The sequence below is a fragment of the Tamandua tetradactyla genome, chromosome 17 (assembly GCF_023851605.1).
Source record: "Tamandua tetradactyla isolate mTamTet1 chromosome 17, mTamTet1.pri, whole genome shotgun sequence".
In the NCBI taxonomy this organism is placed as follows: Eukaryota; Metazoa; Chordata; class Mammalia; order Pilosa; family Myrmecophagidae; genus Tamandua; species Tamandua tetradactyla.
In genome coordinates this window covers 62,041,409-62,058,935 of record NC_135343.1, presented here as the reverse complement: position 1 = coordinate 62,058,935, position 17,527 = coordinate 62,041,409, and the positions used below count along the sequence as shown (strand labels likewise).

The 17,527-nt window shown below is 41.1% G+C and overlaps 1 long non-coding RNA gene across 1 annotated transcript; it reads right to left on the bottom strand.

Annotated features, from left to right (window-relative positions):
* Positions 1–11,869: 11,869 nt before the first annotated feature.
* On the bottom strand, positions 11,870–17,250 carry LOC143661696 (uncharacterized). The gene is made up of 4 exons (XR_013164779.1): positions 17,135–17,250; positions 16,211–16,349; positions 15,145–15,258; positions 11,870–11,997 (listed from the first exon to the last, which is right to left on the bottom strand). It is a non-coding gene; the product is annotated as an uncharacterized LOC143661696 (long non-coding RNA).
* Positions 17,251–17,527: the final 277 nt, after the last annotated feature.

Here is a 17,527-nt window from a genome sequence, read left to right as displayed (position 1 = left end):
CCAGCCTGACCTCATCTCAACTTGATGACATCAGCAAAGAACCTGTTTCCAAATTAGGTCACATTCCCAGGTGCCTGGGGTTAAGACTTGAATATGTCTTTTGGGGGCCATGATTCAAGGAACCATTCCTAGAGAAAAGTACTTCTCCATTGATTGGTTGTGAAACAACAAAGAGAAGCAGTAGATGCTGGGGAGATCATAGAGGAGTTTCCCCCTCCAGGGAAAATTCAGGCTCTGTTGTGTGATTTTCCACATGTGTGTGTATTTGTGCGGGTACTTATGTATGTGTGTATGCATGCATTTTGCCCCGACACATGGCATGGTGGAAAGTGACTTGGCTGGTAAGCCAGGAGAACTAGGCAGTTCTGACCCTGCCTCTACTAGCTGAGTGACTTTGGATAAGACTTCCCATTCTTGGCCTCACTGCACTCATTTGTGAAGCACTGAGGTGGAGGAGAGGGTCTAATGTGGGATTTAGGGCCTCCAGATGGTGGTGCAGGGACCACCCTCTTCGTAGCCCCTGAGCATCAGCCCCACCCAGGTCCCAGTTCCAAGTCCCCCCTCCCACACCACCCCCCTGACACAGCCACCCATGAGAACTCCTCTGCCTCCCTGTCAGTATTTCAACACGTTTCTGCCCCCTCCCTGCCTTGCTGTGGGGGCCAAAGCCACAAGCAAGTAGGCATGTCCAAACCTCGCTTCTCACAATGCTGCCAAGCTGACTGTTCTCAGAGGCGATCCCCGTCCTGACCCAGACTTCCAGCCCAGCTCACTCATCTCCAGACTGCTTTGTTCCTTCAGTCCCAGCACAGGACTCAGTTTCAACACAGCCGAGGAGATCCCAATCTTCCTGGGCCTGCCCCCTCCGCAGGCGCTGCCTCCGGCACCTTGCCTGCTCCTCGCAGAGACTTGGCTCATTGTCTCAGTGGGATGAAGGTGCCCCGCAACTTCCCAGGTTGCTGGGTCCCAGGCAGGAATAGTGACAGCAGTGGGGGTGTGTGTGTGTGTGTGGATTGCACAAGCCTCCTATGTAGGGGCAGTGAGAGCATCTATTTATTATTTGTCTGCAGATTTATTGGGCTGGCAGAGTCCCACCCTCGGTGAGAAAGGAGCGCACTGATACCGTTGTCTTTGAAAGCAGGAAGATGGTGGTGGGGACAGCAGCATGCAGAGCTTGAGGGTTTTGAGCCTCAGAAGGCAGTTCCACGTCCTGTACAGCCATGCCAACACTCCTCAGCCTGTGGTCCTCAGAGAGTGAGTCACCATTTGGGGGACATTAGAGAGGCATCTCCAGTAAGCTCTGCAGATTGTCACAGTCTGAAGGACAGCGTCAAGGCATTTCCCTTCTTAAGTAGGAAAAAGGTATGTTAGCCCACATACAAGCCACTATTTAGAGTTTCATGGGGTTTTTTGCCAACAATTGACCTCCACGGCCTGTCTGACTTCAGTTAATTATGGGTACTAAGAGAAACTAAAATCAACTCTAGAGTAGCAAAGGTACCGGTTGGCTTCCAGACATCCGACACCTTGATCCTCTCTGAGAATTTATGTTCAGTTCTTCCTATATTCTCTCTTAGCTGTCATTTAGATGTCCTTCAAGCCCTGCCCCAGCTTCCATGTCCTCCATCAAACCTTCCCTGGCCACCCCAGGCCTCTTCATCACACCTTTTCTAACCATCTCTTGCAAGCATAGCCGCCCACATAATCTGGCCCTGGATTGTACAATATTGTCTATTGTGTACTGACTATTCTTGTTGGTAAGTGTTATCTCCCTACTGAATCTCTAGAACTAGGAAACATATCTTTTATTTCTTTTGGAGCTCGTCTCCCATTATTCTCTGGCACACTACTGATCACAGAGCTGGGATTCAATAAACGCTTGTTTGATTGAGACAGATAATGCATTGTCAGTAGATAAAAGAACCCTGAGATAAGGCACAACTTTTCCACTCCCCTGGAAGGGATGGTCCTGCTTTCCCGTTGTGGCTGGAGCTCTGCTTCATTCCATGGCCTCACTCTTGGGGGTCACGTGACTAGTTCTGACCAAAGGAAGGACTGTGACTGGCAGGGTCAAGGGTCGCTTCCATCTGAAGCACTTCAAGCCATTGGGAGTGTCCCACATTCTTCTCTGTCCCTGCCACTCACCCTGTAGATGTGGTGCTCCCATCAGCCCAGGTTTCCACGTGGCCATAGAGTCATATAGTGTAACAGGAAATAAATTTTAAGAGGCGGGGTTGTGTTTGCTACAGCAGAGCCTGGCCTTGTTAAACACCTATTATACTTAAATAGTCCTCCAAAACAAGAATGCTCTTCAGATTGGAAAGGAAAAGAAATTAGAGAAATAATTTCAGCCCAAGATAGGCCAAACAAGGGCATCTCATCCAGTGTTTCTCAAAGTGTACCACATGTGTCAGAATCATCTGAGACGCTGGTGAAACGTGCAGATTCCTGGACCCCACCTACACTTGGGGGAGGCCTCCAGGCCTTGGCATTTTAAATAAGCTCTCAGGGAATTCATATGCACAGTGAAGTGTGAGAATCTCTGATCCTACTGCTTTAAATGTGCTTATTCTCATATTAGTAGTTCAAAACCCTGGCTGCACATTCAAATCACCTGGGAAGCTTTTTTCTTTCATCACATAGTTGTATATTCATCATCATGATCATTTCTTAGAGCATTTGCATCAATTCAGAAAAAGAAATAAAAGAAAACAGAAAAAATTAATACATACCATACCCCTTACCCCTCCCTTTCATTGATCACTAGCATTTCAATGTTTAGATGATATTTTATGATGAATCATTTTGAATTACCTATCTTTTCCTTGTGTATAGATTTTTTAGATACTTTCCATATGGTTACCATAAGGTTTACATTTAGCACACTAAATTCATTACAATTTAGTTTGCACTGATTCCAGCTCAGCCTCAGTGGCCTACATACACAGCACCACCTGGGAAGCTTTTTTAAAACGCTGACACTGTGCCTCAGCCCTAGAAAGCTTTTTAATTTATTTCTATGGGCAGAACCGGGAATCCAACCCAGGACTCCAGCATGGCAGACGAGAATTCTACTTACTGAGTCACCATCGCACTGCCCTAGAAAGCTTTTTAAAACCAGCCTGGAAAAGGGCTTAGATATTTTGTTGGGGGGGGGGGGGGTTCATGTTCTTATGATGATTCTAATATGGACCACCAACCTGAATTGTTAGTGTTTTCTGTTCTTATGTTTAAGAGGGTTAAATCAGAAGGAATCGTTCCCAACTTGAGCCCTGAGTCAGTATGAATGTAACTGGCACAGTGTTCTGAAAGAAATGTTCATGGGCTTCAACAAGATCAACAAAAAACCCCGCTTCTCCTGTGGCTGCACCCCATCGCCTCCCCACACCCACGTACCACGGAGGCGTCGCCATTCAGAAGCTGTGCGCACGCGCGGCTTCACCCAATAAAGGGATCGGTGGCCCCAGAAAATGCAGCTTCCCAAGACGAGCACTTCCTGTAAAATGCTCAGCTTTCACGGATCCTTCCATGTCTCCCCATTTTGCTTCAACTTTCGCATCTGTAAAATGGGCTTAAGAGCACTTCTTATCTCATGGGGTTGCTTTGAGGAGGAAATTCGACAAAAAATTGCACACCCATAGACACTCATGAAGATTCATTATACACAAAACTTTTGAGCTTTCATTTACACACAGACATGTAGATTCCTAGAGGACAAGCCACTGTCAGTAATCTCTGAGAATGACTGAAAAGTTAGAGGTATCATTTGACAGGATATTAGAAATGTTATTAGTGTGTGTGTGAGTGTTTTAGACAAGTTGCAGAAAATACAGAGTTCCCATATATACCCCCCCACAAGGTTTTCCCTAATAGTAACACTTTTCATTAGTTTGATAACTTTGTTTCAATTGCTATACATTATTAGTATAATTATACTAGTAACTACAGTCTGGTATTCATATTAGGGTTCAGTTTATGTTGTACAGTCCTATGGTTTAAAAAATTTTTTTCTATTAACTTATCTACAGCTATGATGGTTAGGTTCTAGTGTCATTTTGGCCCAGTGATGATGCCTAGTTGTCTGGTCAGGCAAGAACTGACCTGAGCATTGCTATAAGGATGTTTTGTGGCTGGTTAATAAACCGAAAGGCTGGTGTATTAAATCATCAATCAGTTGATTGCATCTGTGGCTAATTACTTCTGTGATCAACTAAAGCATGTATCCCACAAATGAGATAATCCAATGAGTTGATTAAGGAAAAAGAAAGATTTTTTCACTGCTTCTTCAACCAGTGAGCCTCTCCTGTGGAATTCATCCAGATCCTTCATTGGAGTTGCCAGCTTCATAAACTACTGTATGGATTTTGGACTCTTTCACTCCCACAGTTACATGAGACATCTTTATAAATCTCATATTTATAGATATCTCCTGATGGGTCTGTTTCTGTAGAAAACCCAGACTAATGCAACAACCTTAACTTTCCCCATTTTAATCACATTCTAATATGTAATTTGGTGAAGTTAATTGCATCACAGTGTTGTGCTACCATCAGCACCAACCATTATCAAAATGTTTCCATCACCCCAAACAGAAATGATGAAACCAATAAAGTATTACCTGCCCCTCCCCCATTCTCTACTCCCTCTCTGGGCCCTGGTAACACGTATTCTAGTTTCTGACTCTATGTATTTGCTTATTATAATGATTTCATAGCAGTGAGAGCATACAATATTTGTAATTTTGTGTCTGGTGTATTTCATTCAACATGAGTTCTTAAGGTCCGTCCACATTAGTGCATGTATTAGGACTTCATTCCTATTTAGAGCCGAATAATATTCCATTGTATGTATATACGACATTTTGTTTATCCATTCATCAGTTGATGGACAGTGGGTTGCTTCCATCTTTTGGAAACTGTGAATAATGGTGCTATGAACATTGGTGTGCAAATATCTGTTTTAGCCCCTGTTTCAATTCTTTAGGATATATACCTAGAAATGGGATTGCCAAATCTTGTGGTAATTTTAAGCGTAACTTTTTGAGGAACCCCAAACTATTTTCCATAGCCACTACACCATTTTACATTGCCACCAACCATGAATGGATGTTCCTAATTTCTCCACATTCTCTCCAACATTTTTTTTTTTTTTTTTTTTTTTTTTTAAAGGAAAGACAGAGAGAAGGAAGGAAGGATAGAAGGAAGGAAGGAAGGAAGAAAGGGAAACATTTTTAAACATTTTCTTGTTTTATTGTATTCTGTTTCTCCGTTTTTGTTACATGGGCTGGGGCCGGGAATCGAACCGAGGTCCTCCGGCATAGCAGGCAAGCACTTTGCCCGCTGAGCCACCGCGGCCCACCCCCATTTTTTTTTTATAGTAGCCATTCCAGAGGATGTGAAGTGATATCTCTTTGGGGTTTTGATATCTCATTTCCCTAATGGTTAATGATGATGAGCATATTTTCATGTGATTATTGGCCATGAGTATATCCTCTTTGGAGAAATGTCTATTCAAGGCTTTTGTTCCTTTTTAAATTGGGTTGTTTGTCATTTTATTGTCAATTTGTAGGATTTCTTTTTATATTCTAGATATTAAATTCTTATCAGATATATGGTTTCCAAATATTTTCTCCCTTTATGTAGGTTGTTTTATTTTCATGACAAGGTCCTTTGATTCACAAAAGTTTTTAATTTTGAAAAGGTCCTGTTTTATCTACCTACTTTTTATTTTATTGCATGAGCTTTGGACATAGTCTAAGAAAGCACTGCCTAACACAACGTCCTTTAGATGCTTCCTTAGGTTTTTGTTTTATAGTTCTCATCCTTATATTTATATCTTTATAAAAATATTTATAAATATTATATCTTTGATCCATTTTTAGTTGATTTTTTTTATATATATGAGATAAGGGTCCATTTTCATTATTTTGAATGTGAACATCCAGTTTTCCCAGCAGCATTTGTTGAAGAGACTACTCTTTCTCAATTGAGCAAAATTAGCCTCTTTGTCAAAAATCCATTGGCCATATATGTGACGGTTTATTCTGAACTCTCAATTTTATTCCATTCATCTATATGTCCCATCTACTGCCAGTATCATACTGTTTTGATTACTGTAGCTTTGTAATAAATTTTAAATTTGGAAGTGTGATATCTCCAATTTTGTCCTTTTGAGGGCCCCTTAACTTTCCATATAAATTTGATGGGTGGCTTTTCCATTTCTGCAAAGAAGGTTTTTAGAATTTTTATTGGAATTGCCATGAACTGTAAATTGCTTTGAGTGGAATTGGCATCTTAAAATACTTGGTCTTCCAATCCATGAACATGGAATGTCTTTCCATTTATTTTAGGTTTTCTTTTATTTCTTTCAGTAATGTTTTATAGTTTTCCATGTACAAGTCATTTGCATCCTTGGATAAATTTACTCCTTGACATTTGGTCCTTTTAGTTGCTATTATAAATGGATTTTTTATCTTGATTTGTCTTCAGATTGTTCATTACTATGGTATAGAAACACTGCTGAATTTTGCATATTGATCTTGTACCCAGCCATTTTGCTGAATTTGTTTATTAGCTCTAGGAGCTATGTTGTAGAATAGTCAAGATTTTTCATATATAGAATCATGTCACCTGCAAATAGGGAAAATGTTATTTCTTCTTTTGTAACTTAGATGCCTTTTATCTCTTTTTCTTGTCTAATTGCTCTGGCTAGAATTTCCTATACAATGTTGAATAACAGTGATGACATTTGGTATCTTTGTCTTGTTGCTAATCTTAGAGGGAAAGCTTCCAGTCTTTCACCATTGAGTATGTTATTAGCATATTAGCTGTGTGTTTTTCATACATCCCCTTTATCATGTTAAGGGGGTTTCCTTCTATTCCGAGTTCTCTGAGTGCTTTTATCAAGAAGGGGTGCTGGATTTTGTCAAGTATTTTTTCTGCATCGGTTGAGATGATCATGCTTTATTTTTTCCTTTATTCTGTTGATGTGGTGTACTCTATTAATTTATTTTCTTTTGTTGATCACCCTTGCACACCTGTGATAAATCCCTCTTGATCATGGTGTACAGTACTTTTAAGGTGCTGTTGGATTCAGTTTGCCAGTGTTTTGTAGAAGATTTTTGCGTCTATACTCATTGGGGATACTGGACTGTAATATTCTTCTCTTGTGGTATCTTTACCAGGCTTTCATTTTATGGTGATGTTAGCCTTATAGAGTGAATTAGGAAATATTACCTCTTCTTCAATTTTTTGGAAGAGTTTGAGCAGGAACGGTATTAATTCTTCTTGGAATACTCAGTAAAATTCACCTATGAACCGTGACTTGTTGTTGAGATCTTATATTTCTTCTTGAGTCAGTGTAAATAATTTGTGTGTCGCTAGGCATTTGTCCATTTCATCTAGTTTATCTAATTTGTGGCTGTATAGTTGTTCATAGTATCACCTTATGATCCTCTTTATTTCTGTACAGTTGGTAGTAATGCCCTCCCCTGTAATTCTGATTTTCATTATTTGTATAATGTATCCTATCATTGTTTTCTTCATTAGTATAACTAAAGGTTTGTCAAAATTATTGATCTTCTCAAAGAACCAACTTTTAGTTTTGTTGATTCTCTCTATCATTTTAAAAATTTTCTATTTCATTTATCCTACTTTAAAATCTGTTATTTTCTTCCTCTGCTTACTTCTGGGTTTAGTTTGCTTTTTTTCTAGATACTCCAGTTGTGATGCTAAGACTTTGATTTGATATCTTCTTTCCTTTTTATATAAACATTTAGAGCCATATGTTTCCTTGTCAGCATTGCTTTGCTGCGCCCTATAAATTTTGGACGGAATTCATTCATTTCAATATATTTCCTAATTTCCCTCATGATTTCTTCTTTGACCCACTGGTTATTTAAGAGATATCTGTCTATGTGACTGTGCGATTGTGACAACTTTGTGTCTGATACTCCTTTTTTCTATGGTATGGACAGATGAATAAAATATATGGATTAAAATTAAATAAATAATAAGGTGAACAAATGTTATAATAAATTTAGTAGATTGAAATGCTAAGTGATCAATGAAAGGGAGTGGTAAGGGGTATAGAAAAAAATAAGGGAAACAAAGGCTAAAATACATTGGGTAGATGGAAATACTAGCAGTCAATGAGAGGGAGGGGTGAGGGGTATGGTATGTATGAATTTTTTTCATTTTATTTCTTTTTATGAATTGATGCAAATGTTCTAAGAAATGATCATGGTGATGAATATACAACTATGTGATGATATTGTGAGTTATTGATTATATACCAAGAATGGAATGATCACATGGTAAGAATGTTCATGTTTGTATGTTGTTATGTTTAAAAAAAACATAAAAAAAATTTAAAAAAAGAATACATTGTTTAATTTATATACATTTGTGAATTTTGCAGTTCTGCCTCTGTTATTGATTCTTAGCTTCGTTCCATTGTAGTCAGAGAAGATACACTGTATATTTCAAATATATATTTTTTTAATTTATTGAGACTTCTCTTGTCCCCCACTATATGTCTACCCTGGAAAATGACTCATACATCAGAGAAGATGATGTATACTGCTGCTGTTGAGTGACGTTTTCTATATATTTCTGTTAGGTCTAGTGGTTTATAGTATTGTTCAATTTTTAAATTTCCTATTGATCGTCTGTCTAGATGTTCTATCCATTATTGAAAGTAGTTTATTGAAGTCTTCTACCATTAAGGTAGAATCATCTATTTCTCCCTTTACACCTACCAGTGTTTGCTTCATATATTTTGGGGCTCTGGTCTTAGGTGCATATATATATATTTATAATTGTTATATCTTCTTGTTGAATGAACCCCTTTATCGGTACATAGTGACTTACTTTGCCCTTTATAACTATTTTTTTAATAATTTAAAGTGTATTTTATCTGATACTACTATAGTACCCCAGCTCTCCTTTGGTTACTATTTATATAGCATATTTTTTCCATCCTTTCACTTTCAAACTACTTGTGTCTTTGAATTTAAAGTAAGTTTCTTGTTTATAGCATATATTGAATCATCTTATTTTTTTTAATCCTATTTGCCAATTTATGCTTTCTGAGTGGAGAGTTTGATTATTTACATTTAAAGTAACTACTAATAATGTGGCTCTTTCTTCTGCCATTTTGCTGTTTGTTCTTTGTGAGTCTTATACCTTTTTTTGTGCCTCAATTCTTCTGTTAATGCCTGCTTTCGTATTTATTTGATTGTTTTGTAGTGTATCATTTTGAAATACTTCTCATTTCCTTCTGAATATGTATTTTTAGATATTTTCTTTGTGGTTACCCTGGAGCTTAAATTTAACATCCTAAATCTACAACCATAACATTTGATTTGATATCAACTTAACTTTTTTTTTATTAATTAAAAAAAGAATTAACAAAACAATTAGAAATCATTCCATTCTACATGTACAATCAGTAATTCTTAATAACATCACATAGTTGCATATTCATCATTTCTTAGTACATTTGCATCGATTTAGAAAAAGAAATAAAAAAATAAAAAGGCAACAGAATAAGAATTAAAACATTAATAGAAAGAAAAAAAAAACCTATACCTCACATGCAGCTTCATTCAGTGTTTTAACATAATTGCATTACAATTGGGTAGTATTGTGCTGTCCATTTATCAACTTAACTTTAACAGCATATCCATACGGTGGTGGTTTGGAGCTGTAGAGACCCCCAAACACGTTCTCAATCTTAATCCGTTCCTCGGGGTATGACCCCATTGTAAGCAGGACCTTCTGGTGAGGATACTTGGATTCAGGCGTGGTCCATCTGAAGCAGGAGGGTCTGACCCAGTCCTGGAGGCCTGGTAGAGACGGCCACACAGAGAGCAGGCTGCAGGCACAGGAGAAGTCAGAAGTCAGCAGAACCTGGAGGAGAAAGGAGAAGACACTGCCAAGTGCATCACCATGTGACAGAAGAGCCAGGGACCCCGATGACTGCCAGCCAGCCAGAAGATACCAACCCCGGGAGGAAATAAGGCTGCAAGTCTCTGCAATCAGGTGCCAATAATCGCTGTTGTTAATTCAACTTATTGTCTTGTATTTGTCTGAGCAGCTGGGAAATTAAAACACATACTCCAACACCCCACCTTTTTGTTTTTACTTGTTACAAGTTATGTCTTTATACATTGTAAATCCCAAACCCTAAATTTATCATAACTTTATGCATTTGCATTTTAGAATCTGTAAGAAATAAAAAATAGAATTACCCACCCCAAAATACAGTATTCTGGCATTTCATTCTACTAACTACATTCTGATTAATTTCTACTCTATCACTGACAATATTGTAGAAGCAATCTTTCAATAGTGATCACCAGGTTTACTGAGACTAGTCATACCAAGTAACAGTCTCTTTCTGGTATAAGTGGTTATTGAATTTATAAATTGGTAGATGCTATGTAATTTGACATTTAGCAGAACATTTGGCAATTTTTTTTTTTACACTTGATCTTGGCCAAAAGGCCAAGAAGCAATGGGAAGTTGTTTTTTTTTTTTAAATAAGAAGATTGTGAATAATATAAAAGCATGTGCTTTTAGTTGAATTTCCAGTTGTGTCTAAAATGTATCACTCGATGGCTCTGTGGGCATTCTACAATGTTGTGCTCTCTGGACTGTATCTTAACTGTGGCAGCATGCCCAGTGCTGCATCTTACACAGTGGGAACACAGCATAAACAGTCATCAAATGAATGCTCTGGAGGGGTAGAATTCTAGATAAGTTTCCCTTCCTGCTTCCTTCTTGGCTCTGCTGCATTTTATATGCTGACTCCTGCACCATGAGGTCAATTTCCAAAACTTCTCTGCAGATTAAATACTGTAAAACTCCATGAACTCAATGGCGAGGAAGAGAACCTCCTCTTGCTTAGTAAACAAAGTTATAAATGTAGCTGGGGAGACCCTGCTTAGCCGCATTCATATAAAATCAAAGTGTTCACTTGACAATAAAATTAACTTAGCCAATAAGGTTCTTGGTGACCAACACATAAAAAATCTTGGCATTCTTTTAGTCATCAGGTCATCATAAGTAATGGTCTCACAAACCATCTTCATTGGTTTTCACCGTAGGGTCTTTGTGGTGTAATTAAGTTAAGGGTCTCGAGATGAGATCATCCTGGATTTAGAGCGATCCCAAAATCCAAGGACAGGTGTCCTTGGAAAAGGGACAGCGATGTGAAGAAAGAACCAGAGATGAGGGATGCAGTGATAAGCCAAGGAATGCCAAAAATAGCCAGGAGCCACCAGAAACTAAGAGAGGCAGGAAAGGATCCTCCCCTTGAGACTTTGGAGGGAGCCTGGTCCTGGCCGCACCTTGATTTCAGACTTCTGGGCCTCCAGAACTGAGAGACAATCAATGAGCTGTGTGAAGCCACACGTTCGAGGTAATTTGTTGCAGCAGCAATGGGAAACATCATCATATTTAGGCCGGGCTGTTGATAAGCCAGTGGGGAAAGCAATCAGAACGGTGAACGGTTTGAATAAGGGAATTCCGATTGAAGTCTAAATACTTAAGGGGCTGGCAGAGAAGGGAGGGGAAGAAAAGGAGGTTTGCTGAGCACCTGCTCTGAGTTGAGGACTGTGCTGGGGCTGTCATTGCCTCATGTAAGCTTTACCGCACCCCTCTCCCCATTTGCTGCCACCTTCATTCCTTTCTTCAGAAAATATTTACTTAGCCCTGACTGTGGGCCATACTTCCTTCCAGGGCAGGGGGATACATCAGTGAGGCACGCAGATGGAATTGCTGCGTTCTCGGAGCCAGCCGTCCATTGGAGGGGCGGTTCATTCAGAGCAGGTAATTGCAGAACAGACAAAAAGAACTTTGTTCGTTTGTTTTTATTTTTAATGCCCAGTGTGAATGAAGATTTAATTCTCCAACAGCAGCTCCAGGAAGGGCTTTTGCCTTGTGGAAGTATTAACATCAAGCCTGAGTGTGTAATAGAGATTCTGACTTAACCCTAAAGGAAAACAAAAGGCAGAATTACCTTCAGCATGGATTAATAACAAAAGAATTGGGAAAAAAGTTCCACATTTTTTCTAGATTTATTTATTTATTTATTTTGCTCGGCTCCTGTTTGGAACTATTGCTTAGCAGTCACGGGCAGTGCTAAAGTTTTTACTTTTAAAAGCACATTTAAGGGAGAAGTATGGTGACTTTCCTCAGGGACAAGGACCTAGACGGAAGCTTGGGTGGCTGATTTACTGACTGGTGGTAACTTACTGTATCGAAGACAAATACCTAAGGAGAGTTGAAATGTCTCTTTAATGCTACCTGTAACCCAGTCCTCTAAGAGACCATGAGAAGCAGAGAAGCATTTTCAGTTGTATGGCATTAAGAGGAAAGCAACAGGCTTCCCTTGTAAACAGAATCCATCATGAGTTAACTTTGCTAGAATGTAGCCCTTCTGTAAAGTAAATGACACCCCCCAGTATGAACCTGCTCTTTATCAGAAGCAGATATTTTAGTTACATAGCTGAAGAGGCAGGCTGCTCTACAGCCCTTAGTTATAAAAGTTTCATTTTGTATTGTTTACTTTAGTTTTAAGACAACCAATTTTGTTACAAAGCTGTGTTCCCAAGGAAGTTGTTATTTGAAGTAGTGCCTTATGTGAGAAGGAAGAGACCGAGGTACAGAAAGGCAAGCCCTGTCCTTTCTCCTGGGAGACTGTTTAGCAGCAACATAAACTAACAAAATAGATGCAAAAGCAATAAAGACCAGAGGATTTTTTTTTCCTCTTCCTGTAACAGCTGGCAAAGAGGAATAATCCAGAAGCCACCACCAAAAACTGCCTGTGCCTTGGTGGGTGAATCCCTGCTCAAAATCACATCCAGTGCCCTGGATTTACCCAAACAAACAGATGGAGGCCTTCCAGAGCTGCAGTCTAAATGCTGCTTACACTGCAAATAAGAAAAACACAAACAGTTCTCTGCTGAGCTGCTGTCACATCTCGGCTGCATCATGGGAACAGTGGCGTTTTAGGGAGGCTCCGCTGGCTGGCAGAGAGTGCATTTCCCTAAAATCTGCTCTTTGGGGAAAACGTGGGAGAAGTCACACACAATAAAAGACCTGGAAATGAACATTCTCAGCACTCTCGGAGTGACTGTTCTGTCTCCTATTGTTTTTCCAAAAACTAAGCACCTGGGAACGAGAAGGAGGTGGGCTGCTACCTGGAGGAAACCAAACACCTCTTCCAGCAGCCCACCCTGGTGCTGAAATTTCGGCCCTCCCATGACCACTTTGGTTGTGCAGTTAGTGTGCAAAGGCCCAGACCAAGCCCAAATTAACCCATTAGCATCTGCTAAGGGTTGACATGCTAATGTGGTCATTACTTTGTGAAAGAGCACTCTGCATAGGGCTCTGTGCTCCTCCATATAAAAGATACAAAGAAGCAGTCTGACCACAGGGCCTGGGGTCTAGGAGATAACCAGGTTAGGAATTCAGTAAGTGGGAGGGAGGGAGGCTGGCCCTCGGGGAAGGCAAGCCAAGCCCCAGCGGGTGACTGAGACACTGTACTGAGTCCTGCAGCCTACTTTTTCCTCAACCTCTTCCTGCAGCTGGGCCAGGTACTACTGGGCCTCAGATGGACTTTGCATATGACCCTTTCCACAGGCACCTTTTCCATTCAGGCATGCTCCCATCTCTTCCTCTCCAGCTAGACAAGCCAGCAAGCCCAGCTTCATTTCCTTATCCTCCGTGAAGCCTTAGTGGGAAGCGTTTTGCTCCTCCCTCAAATTTCCTCATCATTTATTGTCTAGAATTGTGGTTCTCAAACTATGTGCCAAGGTGCCCAGGGCACCACAGCAAGTTGCACTTATAAAAAAAATCTTCTCAAAGAAAATATGTCAGACACTAGGCAAATGAGTTCACTATATTTCCGTTTCAACAGGAAGATCATGCCACACTCCTTTCAATGATATCAGATCTTCAAGGAGCTGAATTTTCTGCAGTTGCTGTAGACAAAAACAAGTTCTATATGAAAATCACTGATTCCAAGTTTTGAGAAGTTGTGCAGTGCCCATTAGTAAGTAATTATAAGGATCTGATAATATTTTCTTCTATCAACATTTTGGGTATCAATTTTTGAAATGGCTGCTAAGTTGTTAAGCCATAAATACTTATTAAGTAGTCTGGACCTAATGACCTAATTACTTAATAAGTGGAACTGTTGGCACTTCTTTGGGCCTGTAGGCTCTTGGTAATCTTGAAAAGATTACCAACATACTAAGGGTACCGTGGATGGAGCAAGTTTGGGAACCTCTGGTTTAGAATATTCACTTGACGCTTAGCATTTATTAGATGAATACTTGCTTTATTGCTGTATGCATATACTTGCAAAGTATGCTGGGTTTTGCTTGCTTGTTTGTTTGTTTTCCCCTTGGGCTGGACTTAGAGGACTAAGAGAAAGTTTTCTTCAGAAGACCCAAAAGAACTGCCAGAAAGGAAAAAGACTCACCAACAGATAGAACAGAGAACTGGATTAGCATAAATGGGAAGAGAACTCAAACAGGGAAGAGGCCAGGAGGAACCTCTAGATAAAATTAAGTTTAATTAACTAAGCGGTTGGAAGATTGTACCAATTTATGCAAAAGCCTGTCAGCACTACTCTGCACAGGAGGTTTTGAACAGCATTATGTCTTTCCTTATTTCACAGTGAGGGATTTATTTTAAGTAAACTTGTTTTGATACTACTAATAGATGTTTTGAAGTTAATACTAATGAGGACATTAAAAGTTATTTCCACTTGTTTGTTTGTTTATGTTTTGTTTTGTTTTCAATGCTTTGTCTCTAGAGATTTCTATGCTTAAAACACTCTACAATGCTATTCAAACAAAGCACCAGTTCACTCACTGTTGATGACTAGATGCTAAGATGAACTTTGGAGGAAACTTTCTGCAATGGATTTGTTGGCTCTGAAAGCATGGAGAAAAGCTGAGGCCATGTGCTGTATCCCTTGGCCTCCCTAAAAGGGTCCTGAATGCTAAATAACCATGGGTATCCAGTGATGGACCCATGGGCCATGAAAGAGGTAAATCTTGGGAAGTTATAAAGATGGTTTAGAATTTAGGGTGTGTTATGTTGATAGCTAAGACGTCTTTGTCCATACCTCATAAGGACTATCGGTGGTAACTCAGCCTCTCAGATTAGTTTCTTTCATAGTGTTGATATGACACTTGAAGAAGTTTGTGAGAAGGAACAGTGCACAAAACACCCGATCAATCTGAAATCAACAAGGCAGGTGAACTTGTGTCCTGCTTGGGCTGCCCTTTCCTCTGTCCTCTCCCACTACACTAGCCCTCCTGGCTGTGGACCGACTCTGTGAGCTCTGAGGAGCTTTCCTGGCTTTTGCCCTCCAGACATGGGATTATCTTGATTTCTACCTGTCAGCTTGCCCTTGAGCGACTGGTGTCCAGGCACTTGTATTTCGCATGCCTGCCGCCTTCTCTTTGGCTCCTCCACCTGCCCTTTGAACTGCCACAGCCGAGTGGGACCAGCTGCCTTGGTGAGGACTCCATGAGAATGGAGAGGGCAGTGGCTATGGCCACATTCTCAGACTAACTTCAAACATGAGGACCACCCCCAAATGAGGTCGTCTGGGCTTGGAAATTTAGACTCAAGTTGTGGTTACGTAGCTGTCTCTGGAGGAGATTCTGTGCTGCCATTTCCTGGCTGCATGGTCTCAAGCAGGTTATATACCATATCTGACCATGTCTCTTCATCTATAAAATAGGAATAAAAATAGCCTCACTGTCACAGGGCTGCTGTGAGGACTGCATGGTCAATCCGTGAAAGTGCCGAGAACTGAGCCTGGCACAGAGGAAGCCCAGTCATTGCCATTTGTTTTGTCAAGGGCCTTGTTTGAGTGGCATCCCATTGCATTCTTTAGTGTCTCTTGGCCCGGATTTCTTATCTGCAGAGAGAGAGCCTACCTCTCTGCTTGACTGTGTTGGGTCACAGCTGTGAGCTTGCTTTGTGAACTGAAAAGCTCTATACAAACATAGCATCAGTTTGTTCTTAGTGGTCTTTTCTCCTATTTTTTTCAGTCAACGGAAAGCATGGAAAAGCCTTCCTTTCCCGAGGGAGGACGCTAAGTGCTGGGCATGGGTGCTGCGGCCACACCCAGACATTCACAGCCCACTGTGCAGGACATATGCTCCCCAGCAGCCTCTTACCGGGCATCCCAGGGGAGACATGTTTCTTGGAGCCTTCCTGGGCTAGTGAACAAGTCCAGAGCCTGCTTTTCCATCTCTCCTCTCCTTAATTAAGGAAACAGTCAGTTCTTTTTCAGGTCCCAACAAGCCCAGGACTGCCCTGGAGGGAGGAGAAGAGAGAAGCCAGGAGGAAGCTCTCCCTGTAAAACTTGGCTTTGACTGAATAGCTTCCAGTTGCTGTGAAATCTAATCTTCTTTTGAACTCAAATTTGCCATCAGTCACATTCTTGGAAGGCGAGCACTCCAGCCCCCCGTCCTGACTGATAGGGGTGATAATACCTTTCCAAGAACCCCATTCCTAGGGTGGTAGGAGCTGTCTGCCGGCTGGCTAATGCTTCCTTTCACCTGCTCAGGGAGACTGGCATTGGGGTGGTGGAGGGGGGCTCTAGCCTGGGGAATCCTGAGGGCATCCTATTTCTAGGTTTACAAGAGAAAGTGGCCTTTCTCTACCTGCTGCCCCTAGAAGTGGGGATATTTTGGTATCTCTTTCACACACTCTTATTGAAATCCCCAGCACCTGGCTTCTCTGCTCTGACCAACAAAACTTGACCTCATGCCAGCATTCACTGACTCATTAATTAGCTAATTCAGCAAATATGTACTGAGAGCCTACCATGCTTTCTAGGCTCTGAGAAGAGCAGTGCACAAAATGGGTCAAATGTCTGTGCTCCATGAGGGGCTTTGTCCTGGGGTACGCTGCAGAGAGCTCCCCACTACGTGCTCCATATTTCTACACAGGGCAGTCAGCAGGCAGGGGCCAAGGCCACAATCTGCTCTGAGAGGCCTGGACTTCAAGCCAGCAGGTTTGGGCTAGGGTGGGCTCAGCTGTGTAAAGCTGTGTGATGATGGGCATGCTGCCAAGTTTCCCCGACCCTGTTTTCTCACTTGGAGGATGGGTGTGGGATGTCCCGCTCCTCTGCTGGTATGGTGATCAAGTAAAGGAAAAGAAATGCAGTTGTCTAGTCCGCTGCATCACTCCACGCACATTGGCCCAGAACAGATCAACTGTGCAGCTCAGAACTCTTTGTTCTATTGCGGAATGAGCATTTATTGAGCAATAATCTGCTGTGCACTTGGAAAACAAAGGTGAACAAAAAAATGACTCTTGCTTTCTTGTGGAAGAGATATACACAGAGGCAGCTGATTATAGAGCTATGTGGTGAAAGTGATGGAGCCCTAAAAGAGGGCTGTGGGGTCCTAACCCAATCTGGGTGGGGGACGGGGAGGAAGATGGGATATTTGTGCTGAGCCTTAAATAAGGTGTTAGAAGTAGCCAGG